Source organism: Onychostoma macrolepis, chromosome 06, assembly GCF_012432095.1.
Source record: "Onychostoma macrolepis isolate SWU-2019 chromosome 06, ASM1243209v1, whole genome shotgun sequence".
NCBI lineage: Eukaryota > Metazoa > Chordata > Actinopteri > Cypriniformes > Cyprinidae > Onychostoma > Onychostoma macrolepis.
The window spans coordinates 11371299-11396235 of record NC_081160.1 but is presented as its reverse complement, the minus strand read 5'-3'; the positions used below and the strand labels follow the sequence as shown (position 1 = coordinate 11396235).

Here is a 24937-nt window from a genome sequence, read left to right as displayed (position 1 = left end):
TGATAATGCACGGCCCCATGTTGCAAGGATCTATACACAATTCCTGGAAGCTGAAAACATCCCAATTCTTGTATGGCCAGCATACTCACCATACATGTCACCCATTGAGCATGTTTGGGATGCTCTGGATCGGTGTATACGACAGCGTGTTCCAGTTCCTGCCAATATCCAGCAACTTCGCACAGCCATTGAAGAGGAGTGGACCAACATTCCACAGGCCACAATCAACAACCTGATCAACTCTATGTGAAGGAGATGTGTTGCACTGTGAGGCAAATGGTGGTCACACCAGATACTGACTGGTTTTCGGACCCCCCTCAATACTGTAAAACTGTACATTTTAGAGTGGCCTTTTATTGTGGCCAGCCTAAGGCACACCTGTGCAATAATCAGAAGGAATTGTGTGGCCACTCGATCCACAACGCTGACATCAGCAAAACCGCTCACCCACACAACGCCATACACGCTGTCTGCCATCTGCCCTGTACAGTGAAAACACTCATCCGTGAAGAGAACACCTCTCACGTTCACACTGCACGCGGTTGTGGTCCGGCAGTGCGTTCCAGGAGTGATGCGTCTGCAGCAGTGCACCGAGTCTATTTTTGCTGTGCTGCACGCACAGTATTAAATTAATATTTAATCTCAACACGACTTACATATTCATCACATTATATCATTTAGGGGTTAAACGGATTGCAGTTTTGATTCGTGATTCACGGACCAAACCCCACAGTTCGGCACACGGATTACTTGCAAAATGTAACCATTACATTTTTAACCATGCCTGTAGCAAGCTATGATGTCACCGAGGTCCGGACCTAGGTAGTTTTTTCATGTTCAAAAATAACAGTTGTTCACTGAATGGCTGTTTAAAACTATTTACGTATTTTGGTTGCAATTAGCTATGTTGCAATACTACGTTTTAAAAACGTCAGTCAGCTCGACTCACTCTCCTCACGTGATAAATGAAATCTGGTCTGTGATGCGCGACTGTCACAATTGTTTTAAAACATTAACATTTGGCCAACAACGAGAAACCAGACTATATTAAAACTTTTGTAGGACGTTTTATTTAGGTGTTAAAATAACGTAATCTGCACGTTGGAAAGAAACGTTTAAAAAAAAAAACTCCTCATATGAATGTCTGCATGTATAATTAGAGTGTTTGCAAGCTTGTTTAGCACCCGTTGTATGAAAATGACCCCTGCGAGATGCTGCCGGAGTAAGCGAGACTTGAGAGAGTTGTGAGTGAGGGCGCAGGCAAAGCCAATTCAGCACCACAGCCATGGACAGCACCTAGTAATGTCGCACGTAAAAAATTGGCTTGCTGCGATAGACGTGTTGGCGGTGATACCAGTGATAAGCTGCAACAGATTTCATTTATCATGTGAGGAGAGTGAGTCGAGCTGACTGACAAGAAGGTTGAAAAAGACAAGATGATGGTGGAAGAGTTTCAAAACGAAATGTAAAAGCGCCTGTTTTAAAAATATTTTGGATTTTGAAAAGCCTGTTGACTTCTGCCAGATTAATGGAAGTTTTTTTTTAACATTTGTTTCTCATTTATTTGGTTCCACAGTATTTGCTGATTTTTATTTTATTTAAACTGTGTATTTATGTATTTTTTTTCATTATTTTACATCAAGGTGTATGCCGTCCATGCCTCCAAACTTTCTTATTTGTTTTGCTAATAAACGTTCTACGTTCCATAATTATTTGTTCCTCATTCACTGATTTTAATTTTGTATACCTATTTAAACTTTGTGTAAGTTATTCCTTATTTTATATTAGGCATATCGCATGGTGTATTTTTATTCGTTTTTTTAATAAAAGTTCTATGTTTCACAGACAAGGCTTAAGCTAGTCCCAGACTAAAATTCATGTGTGAGCTGTCTCAACTGAATATATTTTGCTCTAACATACCTTTAAATATATCAGTGTCTGTCAGAGAGTCACAGTCACCGTCATCAACAGCAATCACCAGATCACAGTCACCTGAGTTCTAATCACCTGCACCTGCTCACTCTCATCAGCACTCCCATAAAGCACCCACGCTCTCTGACATTCATCGTCCGGTCTACGGTTCACCAGCAGAACAGTAACCTGACTCTCCGCATACATACCTGTTTAAACTTACCTGTTGTCTCGCAGACGCTCTTCCCAGACGCTCCTACGATTCCCCGCAACGGATTCCCAAGCTTCCTGGTTCCCGCTCTGCGATCACCCTGCAAACAGAGGATTCAGTCACTCTCCGCAAAAGCAAATCATTCACCAAACCAAGTTACTCACCTCAGACTCACTTCATATTCCATCCCCAGTTCCAGTCAATAAATATCATTGTCTTTCACTTACCCTTGGTTCACGTCTCTGTTTGTGACAGTGTCATTGTTCTGTGTCAACATGCATACCTTTATGTTTTCTTCTAAGGCATTTTTGTAAAAGTTGCTTAAATATCTTAATTTAACTAAGGTCTAGTCCTAGCTTAAGCTAAGCCCCGTTTGTGAAACCGGGCCACACTGTTAGACATTTCTGTAATTTCCACAGTTATTTACTGTATTTCACCCAGTGTAATACTGCAAATTCCCTTTACAGTAAATAACTGTAATACCCTTTGCATCATGGGAATTTTCTGTGACGTCAGACCCCACATACAGAGACTTACTGTATTTTTTTTTAATTGCTGTATACTACTGTAACGGTCTCTTTGGCGTCATTATACTGAGGTCGTTTTATTCTCCTCATTTCTTACATTTGGATTGATACAATTTGCCCTACACCGTGTCTACAATGCCACAACAGCTTGGAATTGACTACTGGATGTGTTACATCACTTCTAATGATTGGAAAATCCGTTTGTACTTTGTGTCAGAAACAGCGCGAGCGCTTGGAGTACATCTGTACGTCAGAAATATGCTGGGGCATCAGTTTACTGTCCGCATCCACTGTAGATAGTATATATAATGAGTTCTATATTGTTGTCTGTTGTCAAGTTGCGCTGCGCCGCACCACTCGCGTCCGAGGAAGACACAGAAGCAGCGGGACAGCGGGGCGGGTTTTTCTCGGGGATGAACCCGCGAGAGTGGAAGAGCTCCGGAGAACATCTACGCTGTGTTGATGCACCTTACGAGAGAACAAGCAAGGTAAAAATATATGTACGTTTGTCTGTGTGTTTGTGTCAGATTTTTGCACACCAGTTGGTTAAACTGTACACAAACTGTAAACATAGTAACATTTACTCGTCAATATGGCTGTTACAGAACTTTACCATGGTAAACTGCGCTGTCGTTTCAAACGACTTTTGTCATCTTATTGAATTAAGTTACCGAATTAAAATTTTTAACGAGCAGCACTTATTTTATATTAACATTAGGTTAACTAATGTGAAATTTAGTTCAGGTGTTAGTAGTTAATGTTGGCCAGTAGCCCGAGAAAATAAAATCATATGTTAGCTAGGTTAAACTAGTTTTATGGCTAGCTGCCTTTCTAGTTTTAGAATTAGTTTGTTATAGTTTTTAATGGAATTTAAAATTTGCTGCATTTTTTTTGTATTTGTGTTTTAAAGGCAACTGCATTGAAGCATCAAGAAAGACATGAGCAGGCCAGCCACCCTGAGACTGATAATTCATGGTAAGAGAACAACTATGGTTTTGAGAGGTTTGTGTATTCCATATGAGGTTTGCCTTTTAAAAGTGTGCTATTTCTACATCTTGTTTTTCAGAGAAGACATTTCTGTCAAAGTGGATGGTGAGCAAAGATGGTGGCCACGTTTTGGAGCAGCACCTGGGTTTTGCAGAGGGCTATGTATTTTTTGGCTGTTTGTCTTTTCCCCCATTATGTTTCTGTTGCCTAAAGATTCTTTGTGAGGATGAATCCAGAGGACACAACATAATGCACTGCAAAACTTCCTAAGACAGGAGAAATGGTGAAGATGCACTGTTCCAGCATTGGAAGACTGTATTTTTAAGTGTTATACATGCAGTGTTTTAAATAAAGAATTTGATATTTTGTAATTATTGTGTCTGTTTTAATTGAACGCCAGTAGTACCTATGTAGAGTAAAAATAAAATGAATTCTATATAAAAATTATAAAATCTAATGAAATCTATATTAAAATGAATGAATTACAGTAGTATACTGATAAATCAAATGCAGTTTAAAAGCAGATAAATCTTAATTACAGTGTTGCCAGTAAGTTACTGTAAAAACCCTTTTATGTCTAGAAATGTCTAATAGTGCATGGAGTCTTCGTAGCGTGCTAAAAGACAGTGTTATCGGGAAACGCAACCTAGAACAAGTAGTTTATAGAATGAAAAAAAAAAAAAAAATATATATATATATATGTGTGTGAAGCTAAAATAAGCGGAATGACGGAGAACAGCGGAAAGTGATGAAGAGCGGGGAGAAGTGCCGAGCGAATACGGAAGAAAGTGAAACTCACATGGCAGATGCATGCACACAGAATGAGAGTGCAGAGAAGTCGGGGATGCCATCGGTTTAGTGCGTTAACGATGCGGATTCAACGAGCATTTTCTAAATGAGGATGACGTGTGCAGGAAAAAATTAAAAGACTGCCGTGAGTTACAAATGGAACGGGAATCGCATCAGCTGTCGGTCATCTCAGGGACACTGATGGTATGATAATATCGCTCTTTAATTATATGAAGGACTGATTATCACATGAATCTGCGTTATTTCATTACTATAGTGCACAATACGAAGTAAAACAGTAACTTGTGTTATGCTATAATTGTTATTTAAGTGTATGACGTACAACTTTCGTGTACAACTGCATTTATCACGTGTTTGCTTGTGAACAGTCATGAGTGTTATGCTTGAATAAGAAGAGAAAGTAAGAAAATGTAAATATTGAAACAATAGTATGTGTAAAGTTTATTCAGATTGTATTTTATTCATATTTTGTTTACATTTAATGGGAAATAATAATGTATCCTTCTCTTTGTTTATTTTTTCATTTAAGGTTATCAACCTGTGTGAATCTACTTACCTACTTGAGTTAAACTGAACAGTTACTGTCTAAACTGCCAAATACAAGAGTTGGAAAGTAATTCTGGAGTTGTTCCCTGTGTTCCCCGTAGTTGACTGATGCTTTTGTCGAGTTAGAAGCAGAAGTTTACATTTAGTCATTTTGCAGACGCTTTTATCCAAAGCGACTTACAATTTGGGGAATACATGAAGCGATTCATCTTGAAGAGGCAATCCGACAAACGAAGTGCTTGTAACACCAAGTCTCAGGCATTGTTTAAATAAGTACAAGCTAGCAAGGGAAGGAATAAATAAGGAGAAGGAGTTGATGTGCAAAATTCCCAGTTAACTCGACAGTTGATAACCACGTGTAGCAGTGTGGACAATGAGATCAATGGCTCAGTAAAGTCCAGAGACAAGGTGCTGCTGACAAGTTAAGAGAATAACATCCAAGGGAAATGGCAGAGGAAACTTTAGGAAAAACAGGTGATCAGCTGAAAAGGGAGAGAACTTCTGCAAAAAGTAGCTTCACCAAACAAGCTAATTTCCTCTGTAGAGAAGCACATAGATTGTTAGAATCTGAGCTCAAAGAAGAATTCAAAAAGCTTTCCTTTGAAGCAAGGAAAGTTTTTGAAACCAATGATGATTACAAGGCTGGGTTACTGGCAGAGGTCGAAGCTCACCAAGAAGAAGATGGTGCAGATGTAATACTTTCAGCGCAGGAAGAAGCTGATATTAAGAGAACCATCGAGGAATGTGACGCAAGGTTCGAGGAAGTTAACGAGTTAGTGCAAGCTAATCTCTGGAAAAGATATGGACAAACTGAAGTGTTAGCCACTGTCTCCGCAGCAGAGAAAGCCTGTGAACGCACAGTCACCATACCTGTCGATGCCGTCGGCTATGAAAGTTATGAAGTGCAACTGGAACTCTTAATGAGACCGGTGAAAGAGGCAACTGGAGCTTTGTTAAACTGGGAAAGATGGACTCCAACAACTGAAAGAGCATAGCTAGAGGGTCGGTTACAGAAGCTGAAAGAGTTTAGCAACGAACTTGAAGCAAGAAAAGTTGAATTCGTATGGGCTCGAAGGGCTGCTGAGGATGCACGGGCTTCAGAGACCAACATGGGGAGAAAATTGGATGTGACCGCATCTGCAGCACAGATCATGCCAGTAGTAAGAATCAAACCTACAAGCTTACCCAAGTTCAGTGGTAATAAAAGGGATTTCTACCGCTGGAAAAGGGATTGGGAAAATCTCCAGAGACAAGGGGAACCCACAGGGTCGGCTGAGGTTAAAAAGATTCAGCTGGTGGACAGCATTGATGACAAGGTTGCTAAAGAGCACAGGTTATCCTCTTACAACACTGCTGTTGACATCTTCAGGGTGTTAGAGAACCGGTATGGGAATAAAATCACAATTGCCATGGAAATTGTTGAGGAGTTAGAAAGGATTCCTGCTGTGAGAGGAAATCAGCCAAGGAGGGTTATAGAGTTAATCCAAACGGTGGAAAAAGCCCTGGCAGATCTCACAGATCTCGGAAATATCGGCGCAATCAAGAACCCACTTGTAACAAAGTCCATTGAGAGCAAGTTACCTGAGTTTGTGAAGAGAGAATGGCTGGTCTACATGACAGATCCTGCAAATGGCATCACACCAGAGAGCCACTTTGATGCACTGCTAAAGTTCCTAAAGAAAGAAGAAGAAATTCTTGAAAAGCTTGAGCAGCTCAAGATCTCAGAGAAAGTAGAGAAGCCAGAAAAGAAATTTGAGAGGTATACTTTCACCAGAACGACAAGGAAAGTTTCTACGGAAAGTGGATGCATTGTGTGTGTGTGGAGCAGAAAAACACAGGGACAAGATTTTCTTCTGCAAAAAATTCAAAGAACTAAAACAATCAGAGAAGAAATCCATCGTGAAGAACCTGGGTGCGTGTAAAAGGTGTTTGGAGTGTCATAAGGATGGTGACAGGTGCAGCGATAACTATCTTTGCAGGAACAAAGACTGCAAAAAAGGAGCCTCATCAGACCACCATTACTTCCTTTGTCCAAAAGGGGAAATCAAAGATATGGTTGAAGGTAGAGCTACCAGCAAAGACCTTAAGAAAGGAAGCAGATTGACAGATGAACAAGAGGAATTTCTGGCTGAACTCTCACCAGAACTAGCAGAAAGGTGTAAAAGGGCATTCACCAACAAAGTTAAGATGGTAAACTGCTCTGAGAAAGACGAGATGGGATTGTTGGTTGGAAGTGGATTAAAAGAACTCCCTGTTATCATGATGTTGATGGAGGTAACCACAAATGCAGGACAGAAAATAGGCACTCTGATAGATCTGGCCTCGGACACAAATTATATTATGCATGAAGCTGCTGACAGACTCAAGTTGAGAGGAGAGGAAATTGCCCTGGTCGTTCATGGAGTTGGCAAAATGGCCATTAGAGTGAGCACAAAAAGGTATCTCCTCAGGATTAGAGTCAAAACTCACAAGGGGACGGAGAAGGCTCACCAACTGATTTGCTATGGTTTAGAAGAGATCGCCAAAGTCCACAGAAGTGTAACTCCAGAGCAGCTTAAGAAATTCTTTCCAGAGGCAGACCTTGAAGAATTGAAAAGACCAGAGAAAGTTGAACTCCTTATCAGCCATCGAGAGGGGAGACTCGCACCACAAAGATTGAAAATCGTGGGAAATCTTGTCCTGTGGGACAGTCCGTTGGGGAAAACTGTTGCTGGAGCACACCCAGATCTGTTCGAGATAGTGGATATGACAGCAAATGAGTCTAAGTCGCATTTTGCTCGGTCTATGAGGGCAGCCGCAGTCAAGTATGAGGAAATCTTTGAGAAGGCTGAAGCCTATAAAGGTCAAGAGGCTGAAACACTGGCAAGTAATTGCGAGTTTCTTGAGTGGTGGAGGTGGGACAGTATTGGAGCAGCCTGCGAACCGAAGTGTGGAGGGTGTCGCTGTGGAAATTGTCAGCCTGGAGGGAAAGAAATGACCCTAGCGGAAGAGAAGGAACTGGAGATCATAAGAGAAGGTCTCACCTATGTTGAAAAGGATTCCCACAGTAAGTCTCCACACTGGGATACAAAGTATCCATGGATTCAGGACCCAGCTACCCTTCCGTACAACAGAAGTGGAGTGGAAAGTGTTTTCCGAAGAACAGAGAAACAACTCAAGAGGGTACCAGAGTGGCGAGACATTTATGCAGCTCAAGTGCATGACATGGTTGAAAGAAGGGCAGCAACAAAACTCACCAAGGAAATGATTGATAGTTGGAATGGTCCAATTTGGTATGTCAACCACTTGGTGGCGCCAAACCCCCACTCAACAACCACTCCAGTGCGGCTGGTCTGGAATAGTAGCCAAAAATTCAAGGGACTGAGCATGAATGATCTTCTGTTAAAAGGATCAGATGTACTCAACCCCATCAGAGCTGTCTTGCTTCGATTCAGGAAGGGAGTATTTGCTGCTCTTGGAGACATTAAAAAGATGTACAACTCCGTCTGGCTGGAAGAGCGAGAAGTCCACCTTCACAGGTTCCTTTGGAGAGATACTGAGGAAGAAGAAATAGGCGAGTATGCCATCACAAGGGTTAACATCGGAGATCGCCCCGCTGGATGCATTGCGCAATTAGCTATGCGTGAGACAGCAAGATTGGCAAAGTTTGCTCATTTGAAGGAGGAGTGCCGAGTCCTTGAGGAGGATTGCTAGGTGGATGACATCCTTACATCCCACAATGACCAGGAGAGACTGGCCAGAATAATGAATGGACTTGAAGAGATTCTGACAGCTGGCGGATTTGCACTCAAGCCATGGGTTCGGCCAGGGCAAAGTGGGAGGCATGTGACTGGTGTGCAAACTCAAGGTCAAGTGATCATACTTCCAAACCAGATGAAAGAGGAGGAAAACAAGGCTTTGGGAACAGGATACTTTGTAGAAGAGGACAAACTCTACATTATGACTTCCGTTAACTTCTCAAAAAGGAGAAAGAAGATGAGAACAGGCCAGAACCTCCTTGAAGAAGAAGTGAAACTGAAAACTCCTAATCCTTTGACCAGGAGACATCTGCTAAGCCAGGTTGCTGGGCTCTACGATCCAATTGGTCTTGTTACACCTGCCAAGCAAAAAGGTGCAATTCTTGTCAGGAAGGCATTCCAAGAGACAGGAAATGGGAGTTTAACTCGACAAACGTGGGACAAGCCACTTTCGGGAAATCTCAGGAATGAAGCCATCCAACTCTTTGAGGAGTATGTGCAGCTTGGTCAAGTTAAGTTTCGCAGAAGTCTCACACCAGTTGGCTGGAAAGGAAAACCATGGGGGATTACATTCTCAGATGGTAGTGACAAGACTTATGGAGCCGTCTTGTACCTGAGGTTGGACAGACCAAGGAGTAGATGTCAGATTAGTCGAGTCAAAGGCCAAGTTAGCACCATTGGACCAGAAGGGAAATGCTATTAAGGCTGAAATCTGTGATGCAGTTTTTGCTGTACGTCTCAAGAAGTACTTTGAGAAGCATGGGCGGATGGAAGTTGAGCGTTGGTTCCACCTGGTAGACAGCCAAACCGTACTGGGGGCCATTCAACGTGATAGTTACGGGTACCACACATTCTTCGCAAACAGAGTCGGGGAAATCCAAAAGGCTGGGCCAGTGAGTGACTGGTGGTGGATCCCAGGGGACTTCAATATCGCAGACCTCATCACGAGGGGGGGGCACTCCTAAGGACCTAAATGAAGATTCTGTATGGCAGAAAGGACCACAATTCCTCAGGCATACAGAAGGAGAGTGGCCAAAGAAATCTGCTGCAGAGGTTGCTGCTGATGCAAGGGAGAGAGTTAATAAACTACAAAGAAAGACATTCTCAGCAGTTCTGACAAGAGCTCAAACAAAGAAGGACCGGAGGGAAACAGAAAAAGGAGGTCTCAAAGAATCAAGCACTGAGGACAAGAGTGATTCAACCAATATTGCTTCTGACCCAAGCAGTTGTGAGAATCTACGGAAAACAAGACTTGAAGAAAATGTACCAAGAAGAACACCGGGTGACTTGGTTGTTAAAAAACTAGTGGATGTGGAAAGGTTTAGTAACTTAACCAAACTAGTCGGAGTCATCTGCTGGGTGTGGCGTGCCATAAGATCGTGGTTAGGAATTCAAAGTCTGAACCTAAATGATGGACAGAAAGTTGCATCAAAGAATGAAACCAGGAAAGCTGTGCTTAACGTAAAAGAGCAAGAGGATGCGTTAAAAGGGCTCTTCCTAGCAGCCCAAGAGGGCGTGACTTTTCCAGACACTACACTTAACAGACTTGCTGTATACAGAGAAGACTCAGGACTACTAGTCTGTGGTGGCAGAATCCAAATCTTTAATGAGGAAAAGGTTGCAGTTCCAATATTACCTGACAGAGCATGGGTGTCCTTGTTATTGGCCCGAGAAGCCCACAATGCAAATCATGAAGAAGTGGCAGGTACGCTTCTCAGAATGAGAAAGAAAGCATGGATGGTTAAAGGTCGGAGACTAGCCAAGAAGGTAGTAGACAGTTGAGTGATTTGTAGAAAAGCAAGGGCGAAGAGATGTCAGCAAATCATGGGCGACCTTCCTGCTGAGAGGGCAGAGCCAGCTGCGCCATTTGAATTCACAACCTTAGACTTGTTTGGTCCTTAAGAGGTAAGAAGTCAGGAAAAGAGTATGACTCAAAGTCTGGGGAATTGTTTTCTGCTGCATGGCATCCAGAGCTATACACACTGACGTCGTGAGTGATCAGTCTGCCGAGGGCTTCTTACTCGCCTACCAGAGATTCACAGCCCTGAGGGGTCATCCGAGAAGGCTATGGTTCGACCCAGGCTCAAATTTCATTGGAGCTAAACCTGCTCTTGAAGAACTCTACAAGTTCTTGGATACGCTGCAGAAATCCGAGCTGGAGGGAGAGGCTGCCAAGCCGAATGGTACTGGAAAATCCAGCCCGCAAGCTCTCCTCATAGGAATGGTGCAGCAGAGGTCGCTGTTCGCGTTGTAAAGAGAGCCTTTCATAACTTAGGAGGAAATGGTGTTTTCACATGGGGTGAGTTCCAAACCTTCCTCTACATGGCAGCCAATCTGGCGAACGAGAGACCTATAGACGCAAGAACCCAGAGCAGAGAAGATTGCATAGAGTACATCACTCCCAACTCTCTCTTGTTAGGAAGGTCAGGACCAAAAGGTGACCCAGGTGACTTTGATTTCGTAGGCTATCCCTACAAAAGATTAAAGATTATACAGGGAGAAGTTAACAAATTTTGGAAGAAATGGAGTCAGTTAGCAGGCCCAAATTTGTTCGTGAGAAGCAAGTGGCACACAAAAAAGCGGAGCGTTGCTGTGGGGGACATAGTCTGGTTGGCTGACCAAAATGCACTAAGAAGCCAGTACAAGCTAGCCAGAGTGGTCAAAGTAAATCCTGATCACAAGGGTGTTGTCAGAGATGTGTATGTGAGAGTCTTCACACACTACCCAGTCCCAAGTACAAAGCCCAACCAAGCAAGAGTCACAGACAAAACAAAGATTGTCACCAATAAGTTGACAAACAAAATTTCTGCAACCATCCTCCATAGAGATGTTAGACGATTAGTCATCTTGATTCCTGCAGAAGAACAGACAGAAGGAAAATAAAGTGTGACCTACTTGGGTTCAAAAACCAGTAGTTCAAGTGGGAAGTGTGAAGCTAAAATAAGCGGAATGAAGGAGAACAGCGGAAAGTGACGAAGAGCGGCGAGAAGTGCCGAGCGAATACGGAAGAAAGTGAAACTCACATGGCAGATGCATGCACACAGAATGAGAGTGCAGAGAAGTCGGGGATGCCATCGGTTTAGTGCGTTAACGATGCGGATTCAACGAGCATTTTCTAAATGAGGATGACGTGTGCAGGAAAAAATTAAAAGACTGCCGTGAGTTACAAATGGAACGGGAATCGCATCAGCTGTCGGTCATCTCAGGGACACTGATGGTATGATAATATCGCTCTTTAATTATATGAAGGACTGATTATCACATGAATCTGCGTTATTTCATTACTATAGTGCACAATATGAAATAGAACAGTAACTTGTGTTATGCTATAATTGTTATTTAAGTGTATGACGTACAACTTTCGTGTACAACTGCATTTATCACGTGTTTGCTTGTGAACAGTCATGAGTGTTATGCTTGAATAAGAAGAGAAAGTAAGAAAATGTAAATATTGAAACAATAGTATGTGTAAAGTTTATTCAGATTGTATTTTATTCATATTTTGTTTACATTTAATGGGAAATAATAATGTATCCTTCTCTTTGTTTATTTTTTCATTTAAGGTTATCAACCTGTGTGAATCTACTTACCTACTTGAGTTAAACTGAACAGTTACTGTCTAAACTGCCAAATACAAGAGTTGGAAAGTAATTCTGGAGTTGTTCCCTGTGTTCCCCGTAGTTGACTGATGCTTTTGTCGAGTTAGAAGCAGAAGTTGATGTGCACAATTCCCAGTTAACTCGACAATATATATATATCGGTGGCGAGCGGTGACTTTTTTTAACAGGGTATGCTGAGTGCTAAGATTAAGACCCCCCCCCCCCCCCCCACCAACCGCTTTTAGGACACACTCAAAGAGGAAAACACCGTGGCAGGTGTCGATTTAAAAGTATGCACATTCCTACCTTAGGCTATTTGTAAATGAAATTCATCTCCAATCCTTCTCCTATCGTTTCAGGTTTATCCATAGTTATTTGAATGCTAGAAAACAGCTGATTTTCCAAGTAAAAACACCCAAATAACGTTTACACGTAGTTACGTTGTAATATTCAAAGCGTGGGGAGATGGGAGATTCCCCTGGTCTACGTCTCTGCATCAACTGAATGAATCTTTTTTTTTTCTTTTCTTTTTTTTCCCCCCCATTTATTTTTTTATTCCCAGTGAATAGGACTTAAAACTCCCACCCGGATGACAATAATAGACCATGCAAAATACCAAAAACAAATAAAATAAAAATAAAAAAATAAAAAAATAAAAATAAATAAATAATAAAATAATAATATCTTTAAAATATTGCCAAGTAACGTTGCAAACAACAATAAAATCACAGAAGGACTTTAACTGTAAGCGACAGAAGTATACGGAAAACAAAGGTATTTCCTATTTTTTTCCTGATGTTAGTTATTATTTCAAATTTTATATACATTTTTATAAACTTTTTTTTATTTATTTACTACTTAGGCATGTTGACAATAACGCCATCAACATTGTCTATGACCAGATATGTTTTTAGTGGACTTTCAAAATTTGCTTTGCTTGAGAAAGCATGAAAATATACAGTTATGATGTTTTTTTATTTTTTATTTTTTTTTATTCATATGATTTCATCGTGTTAGTTTTGCATCAAACACAATGTAATTTTCGGCAATCGAGATCTGGCAGCAACAGCGCATTTTTTCACTTGGGCAAGCGCTTCTCGGACAGCTTACCTCGCTCATGAAATCAGCCGTCTACCAGCTAAACACTGAGAACGCGCTACAATCCTGACGAGTCATAGCCACAGAGCAGAGGCGCCAAAGCTGCGGAGAATCCGCTTACCCGGAAGCTTCGGTCACTGTCTCACTGACATAGATTTACAGAAAATGACCTTTGTTTTCAAATAAATAATTTTACATACTTATTCCCAACACTTTATTAAGTTTTAAGTCACATCTCAAATGACAAGGGATCAACTTATAATCATGTTTATATTAATTAGCCCGTAAACTCATTCTCTCAGACGGCCTGGGTATGTAGCGCATTCGCAGCTTATATGGACGGAACACCACTGATATATATATATATATATGCCTATATATGCAAACAAAAGCCACGAAGAAGTCTATTTTTTTTTTTGATTGTAGTTACATTTTCACAGTCACAGCACTGGACAAAGTTATCATCTATATAACAATGGTTATTTATGAAAACTATAACAGTGATATGTATTGTTGCATGAATATTAAACACCTAATAAAAGTATACACCCCTTATATAATTTAACGATGCTCATTCCTCCAAAAACAGACAAAACATTTTTCACAAACATCTACGTCTGTCTCTTTTAAAGTGCTTAGATATAAGTTGTATGTTATTATAGCACAATTCCTAACCACACCCCAGACCTCACTAATTTTCAAACCCTGGCAATGGCCATGTACTGCATGTTTTGTCTTGCCATGTTTACACATTCAGTTTATTTTTAAACCATTTTGCTGCAAGAAGAGGCGAAACAGAAAGAGAACTCAATTTGGTATAGGCTAAAATATTTAAGCCCGTGTTTGATAACTAATTAACTAAATAATTTATATATTAAAATATTTTGATATTTATTACTTTTCAAAAGTTTGCTTAATGCAATTTTAAGAGTAAAACTCAAGTACATGAAAGATGTGTCTTTCTCATGAAATGACATGTAATTTGCAATGCAGAAGACAGATTTTCATGAGAAAGTTGTGTTAGAGCTTCAATGCACAGAATCACTAATTTGGAGCTTCTGAGAACACTGAATGCTGTGTTAGTACAACTAAGCAAATGAAGAGAATGCAAGGCCACAGATGCTGAAAAGCTTCTTTCTCAGTGAGAGAAAGTTGCTTAATGCAATTTTAAGAGTAAAGCTCAAGTACATGAAAAATGTTTCTTTCTCATGAAATGACATGTAATTTGCAAGGCAGAAGACAGATTTTCATGAGTTTGAGCTTTTTTGCAGAGAAAGTTGTGTTAGAGCTTAAATGCACAGAATCACTAGTTTGGAGCTTCTGAGAACACTAAATACTGTGTTAGTGCAACTAAGCAAATAAAGAGAAGGCAAGGCCAATGATGCTGAAAATTCAGCTCAGCATTCAACACTGTCATCCCAACCAAGTTAATAGCCAAACTTGGAGACCTGGGCATCAATACCTCAATGTGTAACTGGATTTTGGACTTCCTGACCAACAGACCCCAGAATGTTCGATCAGGATTCACCTGCTCCACATCCATCACACTTAACACTGGTGTACCACAGGGCTGTGTGCTAAGCCCGTTTCTCTACTCCCTCTTCACCTCCGACTGCAAGCCTGTGTATGGATCTAATTCCATCGTCAAGTTTGCAGACGACACCACGGTGATTGGCCTCATCAGTAACAACGATGAGACTGCCTATAGGGAGGAGATCCAGCACCTGGCCACATGGTGCACTGAAAATAACCTGCTCCTCAACACCACCAAAACGAAGGAGCTCATCGTGGACTTCAGGAAGGAGTCAAGAGGCACACACGACACCATCCACATCAATGGAATGGCTGTTGAGCGTGTCTCCAGTTTCAAGTTCCTGGGGATCCACATCTCGGCGGACATGTTGTGGAAAACCAACACCTCCAGCCTGGTCAAGAAGGCTCACCAGCGCCTCTTCTTTCTGAGGACACTGAGGAAGAATCAGCTCTCCTCTGCTATCCTGGTGAACTTCTATCGCTGCGCAATAGAAAGCATTCTGACCAACTGTGTCACAGTATGGTATGGGAGCTGCTCTGTTGCGAGCGCAAGGCACTGCAGCGGTGGTGAAAACTGCCCAGCGCATCACAGGGACTCCACTACCTGCCATCGAACACATCCAGAGGAAACGCTGTCTGCATCGAGCTCGCAGCATCCTTAAGGACTCCTCTCACCCAGCCCACAGACTGTTTTCTCTCCTGCCCTCCGGTGGCGTTTCAGGTGCCTCCGGACCAGGACCAGCAGACTAAAGAACAGTTTCTTCCCCAGAGCTGTCTCTTTACTGAACTCTACCCCCCGTTGATCCACTTCCTCATATATTATTAACTCTTCTCTCCTACCTCACATCGGCCTTATTTGCACTACTGAATGTACATTTTATTACAGTAACAACTGTTTACTTTTGTATCTTGCACTACCATACCTAAATTGGACTATGCTCATTTGCACTGCCGACTGTTGTTTACATTATCAATGTTTACATTAACATTTTGCACCGTATGTCTAATTGTAATATGCAATCACTTCAACTGCACTTTTACACCTTGTTTATAGTAATAGTCATCTTTCTATATATATTTATACATATATTCAGTACATATCCTTGTCCTGCACTTATTCAACCATTGTATATACTGCACTTGCTGCTATTGCACTTCTGGTTAGACCTAAACTGCATTTCGTTGCCCTGTACCTGTACTTGTGTAATGACAATAAAGTTGAATCTAATCTAATCTAAAAAGCTTCTTTCTCAGTGAGAGAAAGTTGCTTAATGCAATTTTAAGAGTAAAGCTCAAGTACATGAAAGATGTTTCTTTCTCATGAAATGACATGTAATTTGCAATGCAGAAGACAGATTTTCATGAGTTAGAGCTTTTTTGCAGAGAAAGTTGTGTTAGAGCTTCAATGTGCAGAATCACTAGTTTGGAGTTTCTGAGAACACTAAATGCTGTGTTAGTGCAACTAAGCAAATGAAGAGAATGCAAGGCCACAGATGCTGAAAAGCTTCTTTCTCAGTGAGAGAAAGTTGCTTAATGCAATTTTAAGAGTAAAGCTCAAGAACATGAAACATTTCAAAAATTTTAGCTTGTTGTTAAAATGTTTTAAATGTAACGTTAAAATTATGGTAATTTTTTTCTCTCGTGTAATCGACTATTGATTTCAGTGTCGACTAGCAGGAGCTGTACCGTAGTACTATCCCTAGTATATATTAGGGGAACTTACCATTAACCATTTAACAGGTTTTTACCATAGCTTTTTGACAGTTTTTCACCGTTAAAATCACGGTCATTTTTTACAGTGTACATTTATTAATGCGAAACAATATACTTTATTTTGAATACCCCCACACACCACCCCCAGCGCTACCAAATCTGCTTCTGGCGCCACCATCTGTAGAACTCGCCACTGCTCTCAAAAGTCAGTATGGAGCCATGCTATATATGCATTGCAAATGTGGTCCAATTAAAATTACTATCCAAGTACTAAAAAAAGTCAGCTGCTGAAATGTTAAAAGAATAGTACATAAGAACCGTACCGGAAGGGTGACGCTAAAACAGTTATAAAAACCGAACCGAATATAAATACTGAGAATGTGTTTGACATTCAAAAAAATGTACTTACACAGCAAAAGATTTAGTGACCTGTGGCTGAATGGCCTTTGGTTTTATGTAGCTGTGATTGACACACAAACAAAAGGGAATAAAAGATAATAGCACTGAATATGAGTCAGATGTTGCATATTTCTGTAAAAATTAAAGTGTACTCATTAGGGCTGTCGCGGTTAAGGAATTTCCCTTGCGGTAATTTTGAGTGGCTCAATATGACAAAATAACGGTCCACATAACAAAACATAAACCTGACAATAAGATCATTAGTATATTGTTAGCCTATATACATACAGTTAGTTCTGATCCTCGAATCTGAATGACAAGATACTTTTTCTGTTGATATTTCACCTGTGTGTTCTAGACGGGCTGTCAGTCAGTGAAGTTTCATTGTTTCGCCTCAAGGTGGCGGCAAGAGACTGTCTTTGAGTGAGTCTTTAAACCGTTCATTCAACTACACGTTCAAAAGCGCTGATTCATTCAGAGATTTGTAATGAAACACACTCTTTAAATCATTTTAATTTTGAGCACCACTTTTAAAGGCTCAGCTGACCTGCAGAGCATCGATGCTAAGACAGATTTCGCTTTCATTGGACATGACAACCTGTTTTCACAAATATACATGACTCGGCCTGAAGGACAGACGCAGGTAATCGCACACGATTAGTCGATCTCTCTCTCATTCGCTAGTCTGTTTAGGCTTGTTAAGTGCAAATTTATTGAGCCTTTGTGTAAATCAGCATGGTACACATTGTTGTCATTACTAATATTCAGTACACATGCACAAAGTGTAAAACAAGAAGGGCGTAACCTTACGAAAAAGAAAACACTGAAATATCGCGGTTGCTGCGGTTGTTGCATTCCTCTGCGGTTATGCTCGTCAATAGCGCGGTATTGCGATATTGCGGTTATCACGACAGCCCTAGTACTCATTGTTCATGAGTGATTATCAACTAATCAGTATGATCAGGGCTTGACATTAAGCATTCTCATGTGGTTGTCCTTCGGACAAGTAAATTTGTCATTTACTTTTAGAGAAAAAAATTAAGTTAAATTGAGTTATAAATATAATTATTTATTGTAGTTATACAAAACACATTTAGTTTATTTAGATTTTTCTTTTTAAATGAAATAATGAACAAAATAATAAAGTGTGATAATACTATTATATTTTAAAATAAAAAGTTAGAATTAAATACAAATACAATTATTTTATAGTAAACTTAAAAATAAAATGCTAATATTTACTTATATATATATAAAATTTTCATCATTTTCATACTTAAATTTAAAAAGTTTTAATTAGTTAAATTTAATCAGTCAATTAGTATAATAAGTAGTGGTGGGCAGAGTCTCACGTTAACGTGAGACTCTTATCGGGCGATAAAAAAAATATCGCCGTTAATCTATTCTCAAAGTTGGGTTGGGAGCTGGGTCTATACTACGCAAGCTATGATGACTTTCACCTCGATATTTTAGCGCGGATGTATACCTAGCCGAATAGCACTGTAGGGGGCGAGAACGAGTCTTCGAACCTGTGTGTATGCGTGCTAACATGGATGCAGCTATGAAGCCGCCGGGTTTGCTTCAGGGAAAATTTATTTTTAAGAAGCTTCCCGATGGAAATCGGCAAGTCATTTCTGTCTCTACGTTATATGGTCGCACTCTATGTATCGCGCGAAGCGGAGTTCCGCCCCGGTTCGCACACACACAAACAAACAAACAAACAAACAAACAAACAAACAAACAAACAAACAAACAAACAAACAAACAAACAAACGTAAGCGCACACACAAGTGAGCACACTCCCACTCCTATTTGTAAATATTAAGCCGCAAAACGTCTATTTAAATATGACTTCTGTGTGTCTCTGTGTTAATGTATGGCGCAGACGCACGGGTTTGTTCACTACTCATACAGAAGACCGCGTGCCGCTTGCGGCGATATTAACGTCTGTCGTCTCACTAAATGAGGACATAAATACATGAACAACATCTCCAGAACTGCTCTGAGAGTCACTTCATTAGCATTCGAGCGTTTCATTTGAGAAAAACTATCCTCACGGCAACCCGTCAAAATAAAGGTTTGGTTTCACTTGGAAGACATTGGGCAGAACGTAATAGGCTACTACTACTAAAACTATTAAAACCTTATCTTTAAGGAATAATCATACAATGTTTTCAATGTTATTATCAATATTAAATTCTTGATGACTGCTAGTTGTTTACTTATCTACTTGGCAGAATTCAAATGAGCCATTTTAATCTAGATTAAGCTAGATTAATTCCAATATTACAGTGAGATTAATCTAGATTAAAAAATTAATCTATGCCCACCACTAATAATAAGACATTTGGGCTGTTACCAAACAAATAAAATCAGTATCAACAAAATTCATCTTTGCAATGCAGAAGAAACAGAAGCTGCATCTGAAGTGGGATATATTTACCCACTGTTTAATACAGCTCTGAGGGACATGGAATGCTTTAACCTGCAGTTACAAAAGAATAAATGTTTTGATACATAAAACGTTGAATACTGATATTTGAAATTATTATAATTTTTTTTTTAAATACTGTAAATGTGAAATTAAAACCACCAGTAGGTGGCATCGAGTCACTGTTAATAAGTGAGTCATTGCGACTGAACCGAATCATTTAAACGGTTGATTCATTCAGGCACAAAATACCGTCATGTTGCTCAGAGACGCAAAACAGCACTGTGGCTGTGTTTTGGAGTTATTTTTGTTGGTGAATAGAGCAAAACCAGGCAATATGGTGTCTAAAACGTAAGTCTCTTAATGTTAACTTCTTGTTTATTGAACTGTTATCACATTTGTAATCATGATGATTTTTGAAGCAAAAAAAAAAAAAACGGCGTTTGATCTTCGTGTGATATTAACTATATGAAATGATATAAATGCATACATTTTCCTCCCCCATGTCTTGAATTTTCTGATCATTCTTCATGCATTGTAATTGTAATACTGAATCATGCAGTGAAAGAATGCACGTGAGCTAGTCTAACCTAGACGACTTTACGTAATTATGCGTGCACTCTTTGTTTGATTCTTGCAATATACTCGTTAAAACAACAATTACGAAATTAACGCAAACGATATATAATCGCACACCCCTATAACAAAGGCTATATCACAAATAAAGGCAGTTATTATTGTTTTTGGTATTGACTTTTTCAAGTTACTTGTCCGATTGGGCAAGTAAATTTCTCTTTCACTTGCCCGTCCAAAACATTCACTTGTCCCGGACAAGTGGACAAAAAAGGATTAATGTCGAGCCCTGAGTATGTCAGGGGTTCTCAACTCTGGCCCTCAAGATCCACTGTCATGCAGAGGGTGCGTCTCAATCAGCTTCATAATTCACTAGCTTGTAAATTAATATATTGTGTACACGAATTCAGGCATTGGTAAGCACAGTGGCTCACTACACACTGGTGACTATTTCTGTCCTCATTGTACAACATCACTACTGACATTTATGCATAACAGTATAACTGTTATCTTTTTTTATGTTATTTACAGCACATTATGATAAACACTTTGTTACATGTACGTGCAAGATTTCAGCTATAAATAAATTGGAAATGTTTGCTAGATTAGACATTACCTGTCTATGTTTATGCTGAAATATAATATTGGTTTGTTTTAAAATCTATCACGTGTCATTTTGTAGCGAATTATCTTAAGTTTTGAGTTTCAGAACTTCCTATAAGGGAACATAGTGAGCATCGATGCTTCCTGGTGTTCACAGCTTTTTTAGGGAGCAAACATTTCAGTGCACTGTAAAACTTTTTTGATTGAGACAGCCCTTAACCACTGACTACTGATCACACTCACCTGTTTATGACTTTATAGTTAGTAAAACTGAAGACCTTGATTAAGCCCAAAGTATACTTCAGTTTTTACGTGATGCGAATTTCATCAGTGGAACAGTGCGCGCATACTGTACGCACACCACCCGATTTTTGTACCCATGCGTACTGTGTCCGCGCCAGTAACACATGTGCATTGAAGTTATTTTTCAGTAATCAGTTTTTTCCACAAGGTGGCAACACTGTCCCGGGCCATTGTTTCACAGTAGAAAATGAACCTAAAGAGACGGAAAAAAAATAAATAGCGGAGACTGCAACAAGACAGCCGTATTGACAAGCGCTTGTGTGAGAGAGAGAGAGGGTATGAGATAGCTCAGCTTTGGTTTAAAAGAGTTAACAAATATTTGTTATCGGTCATAACTTAACAGGAAAAAATAGAACAGACACTAGATATGGATGAAGCTTTCTAGAGCGCATGTGTCGACCACCTGTGACGTGCACAACATCAAATGGAGTATACTTTGAAAGGCTACGCGTTCAACTGTATGCATATGCTAGCGTATGTGTACAAAAACGAAGTATACATTGGGATTTAGTTTGTTCATGTGCACCGCACTAGGTTGGAGCAAAACTCTGCATGTAAGTGGACCTTGAGAGACAATGTTGAGATCTCCTGCAATATGTTCTGAACATGACAATTCAGAGAGGCAGGATGACTTCTAGACTGATGACTTACAACACTGGTGTCCAGTCCTGGGCATGGAGGACCAACGTTCTGCAGAGTTTCTGGTGATCCTTGATCAGCTGCTCAGGTCTGCTTAATTGGGGTTGGAGCTAAACTCTGAAAAGAGAAAGAAGACAACCAATATTATGATGTTAAAAAGCTAAAGTTAAAAAATTTGTTTCATAAATATGCACAGCATTCTGAAAATGCACAAAGATGAGAAGAAAGCACAGTGTTTAATGAGAACTTTCAACCCACTGAAAAATAAGCAATAATAAGTCATAGATGCACTTTCATTTATTCTTGTTATTCTTATTATTATTCTTGAAATAAGTTACAATTACCTTTTGGTTTATCGATGATTTTCAGTCTCTGAAATAGAAAAGATTGATATCAATGATAAGTGGCCAGGGTGTCTACAGATATGAACAAGTTAGATTTAAGACTTTTTAAGACCTTTTTAATACCACCATATGTAAAATTTAAGACCAAACCTGTGAAGGAAATACACATTATATTACATACGTAAATGTAATATTTAATGTGTTTTTAAATTTAAAAAGAAAACAAAATATCATCGCTGTCAAAAATGCTATTTATTATTACGATATACAGAGAACTTTTCATATCTGAAGACAATATCCCATACAAAATATCCCTCAAAAGCTCCACATCAGCAATATTTTTGGTGGTGTAAATGAAGCAATATTTTCATCAGTTTTCTATTCAGCATTTACATATTTAAATCTGCATGTTTTTAATATTTACCCCAGGTTGTTATTTACCTCCATAAAGTCCAATATTTTTTAACCTTATTAAATGTACGCGTCATCTTTCATGTCAAATTCTTACAACTGATGAGGAAATTTAATATACACAATAGGGCTGTTAGCAATCAAATTAAATAATTTGCGGCGTTACTGTGTTGTCAGTGAGAAGCTGCAGCCGTAGCGGGGATGATTTTTGGTGTTCCGGCAGAACAACAACAACGCGCTACATGTTTCTTTTCCCCTCATTTATCCCTAATAACTAATGGAGTGAACACGCAGCAGTTTTTCAGTGAGCGGGAACGGAAAACCCGGAGTGGATGCACAGCGGAGTGATTCAATACAGAACGCTTAGAGCGGAGAGAGGAACGTGCTTTTACTCCACTCCAGGCTTTGATCACACCCTCCTCAGCAGGCTGAATACACCTAGTCTTTCCCTAATTTAAGACCTATTCAAACTAAAATTAAGAAATTTATTACACTATTTGAGAAATGTAAGCCTATTTACGGCCTTAAAATTATGAAAGGTGTATTTAAGACATTAAAGACAGGCGGGAACCCTGCAAATGACGGAAATCGGTCGTAGACTCGCTGCCATTAACGGAAATCCGTCGTAGCGACGGAGAACTTTAATCCCTGCAAACTTTCATAAAGACCTCAAGTTAACGTTAACTCTTATAGTTAAGCCTTACGGTTGAGATGCTAACATACTTTTTCCAAAGATACTAAACAATTTCTATAAAAGCGTGTCATTTACATGAAAGAACGTGTCAGGAACACTTGTATGTACTATTTGTGTAATTTTAGAGACTAAATTTACCTGAAATTAGTGAAAACAGCAGTGAGAGACGGCGTTTCGCTGTTTGACAGTTGAGCTGCTGCCCCGTTTCCATGGTGACTTCCTCAGCTCCAGTTCAGCTCGCGCGCCCATTAAAGCAAGTAGAAGTCACGCAGAATTTACGTAAATATAATATAATATAATTTAATAGCTTTAGAAATGGTAAACGTGGTGGAAAAAAAAAAAAGAAAAAGAAAAAAAAAAAAAAGAAAATTGATTAAAAACGCAGGAATATTCGTACACATATTACACCAGTGGCGAGCAGTAACTTTTTTAACCGGGCATGCTGAGTGCTAAGATTAAGAGGCCATGAAGGGCCTTGATGTAGCCCAAAAAAACTCGTGCTGTGTGGGAGGTTTTATTTTTATTTATTTATTTACATTTAAGTACACTGCAGTTTTTATTTAACTTTTAGGTAAAACACATTTTAATTTAATAATTAGACTATTTAAGTTTTTTATTTACCTGTTTGTAAGCACAGTGCAGTGTTAATGTTCAAACTGTGTATTTACAATATTAAAGTGGCTGACAACAATAACATTTTCTTAATAGGAGTAAAACTGCCTCGTTTTTGAACTGTGCAGAGCTAAATAGTTAGACCTGTACTATAGGTTATTTTAATGTTGGTCATTATGGTGGTAGGCTACTTGTAGAGCCAAACATTTCTGTGGTGGTAGGCTATTAGTGTAAAAAGGTGTATGGAAGCCCGTTTCTCCAACGAATAAAAAATAATTATTATTATAAAATAAGGTTATTGTGACTTTTTACCTCACAATTCTGACTTTTTTCTCAGAATTTCGTGATACAAACTCGAAATTCTGACTTTTTTCTCAGAATTTCGTGATACAAACTCGAAATTCTGACTTTTTTTCTCAGAATTGTGAGATATAAACTAAAAATCCCTGTGATGTCATAAATTGTGAATGGTAAAATTATTTTTAAAGCCAGCTCTCATTTTTTTTAAGGGGATGACTGCTGGTCAGTGGATTGACCTCTTTGAAATGTCAGATTCAGTTGCACCTTCTAAGGTGTTGTTCAAAGTTATTTTTCCCCTTGTTTACAACTTGGTTTGGTTACAGAATGAATCGGCTTTTTTTTTTACTCTTAAAGTCAGTTCTTAGCTGCTACCTTCTGGCGTAACTATAACCTACACTGTTGTTGATAAATCGTCTTCATTAACATACAAAACGTTTCTCAATAATGTTAACATAATGTGAAATATCATATGGCTCTGATCGTAGTTATTTAAACTAGTGCTTAAAGGCCTGGAAAGTTCTGGAATTTAATTTCACAGTAAACCATCAAACCCTAGCCATTATTTTCCCAACACATCGACCTGCGCCCCTGCAAGTAGATTAGAAAATTAATTGACATCAATGCGTGCATTAGGCTACTTATGTTTATTTAAAGATACACTATAGCCTATATTTAATTATATTTGTATGGATTTTTTTAAAGAAACGTTCATAAATGCTATAATACACAAAATACTTTTTTAATATAACTAAATATAAAAGTGTGCTGTGCTGTTGTTGGCTGCCACAGTAATACACAAAACCCCTTTTCATTCATGATATTGATATTTATCAATCAAACAAGTAGCTAGCGCACCAATATTTGGCCTGGTTGTATTTTGGTACTGTTTTTACGTTTTTTTAACGTTTCTTTCCAACGTGCAGATTACGTTATTTTAATACCTGAATACAACGTCT

The 24937-nt window shown here is 39.3% G+C and overlaps 1 protein-coding gene across 1 annotated transcript in view; it reads right to left on the bottom strand.

The window, feature by feature from the left end:
• The window catches only part of lhfpl4a (LHFPL tetraspan subfamily member 4a), an 83679-nt gene extending 60402 nt beyond the window's left edge, over positions 1-23277 (bottom strand). Inside the window, exons 1-4 of the transcript XR_009271732.1 lie at positions 23208-23277; positions 21965-21992; positions 21633-21737; positions 2135-2222 (exon numbers count right to left, since the gene is read on the bottom strand). The gene's annotated coding sequence lies outside the window, so the exon portion shown is untranslated. The remainder of the gene's footprint in view (positions 1-2134; positions 2223-21632; positions 21738-21964; positions 21993-23207) is intronic.
• Positions 23278-24937: the final 1660 nt, after the last annotated feature.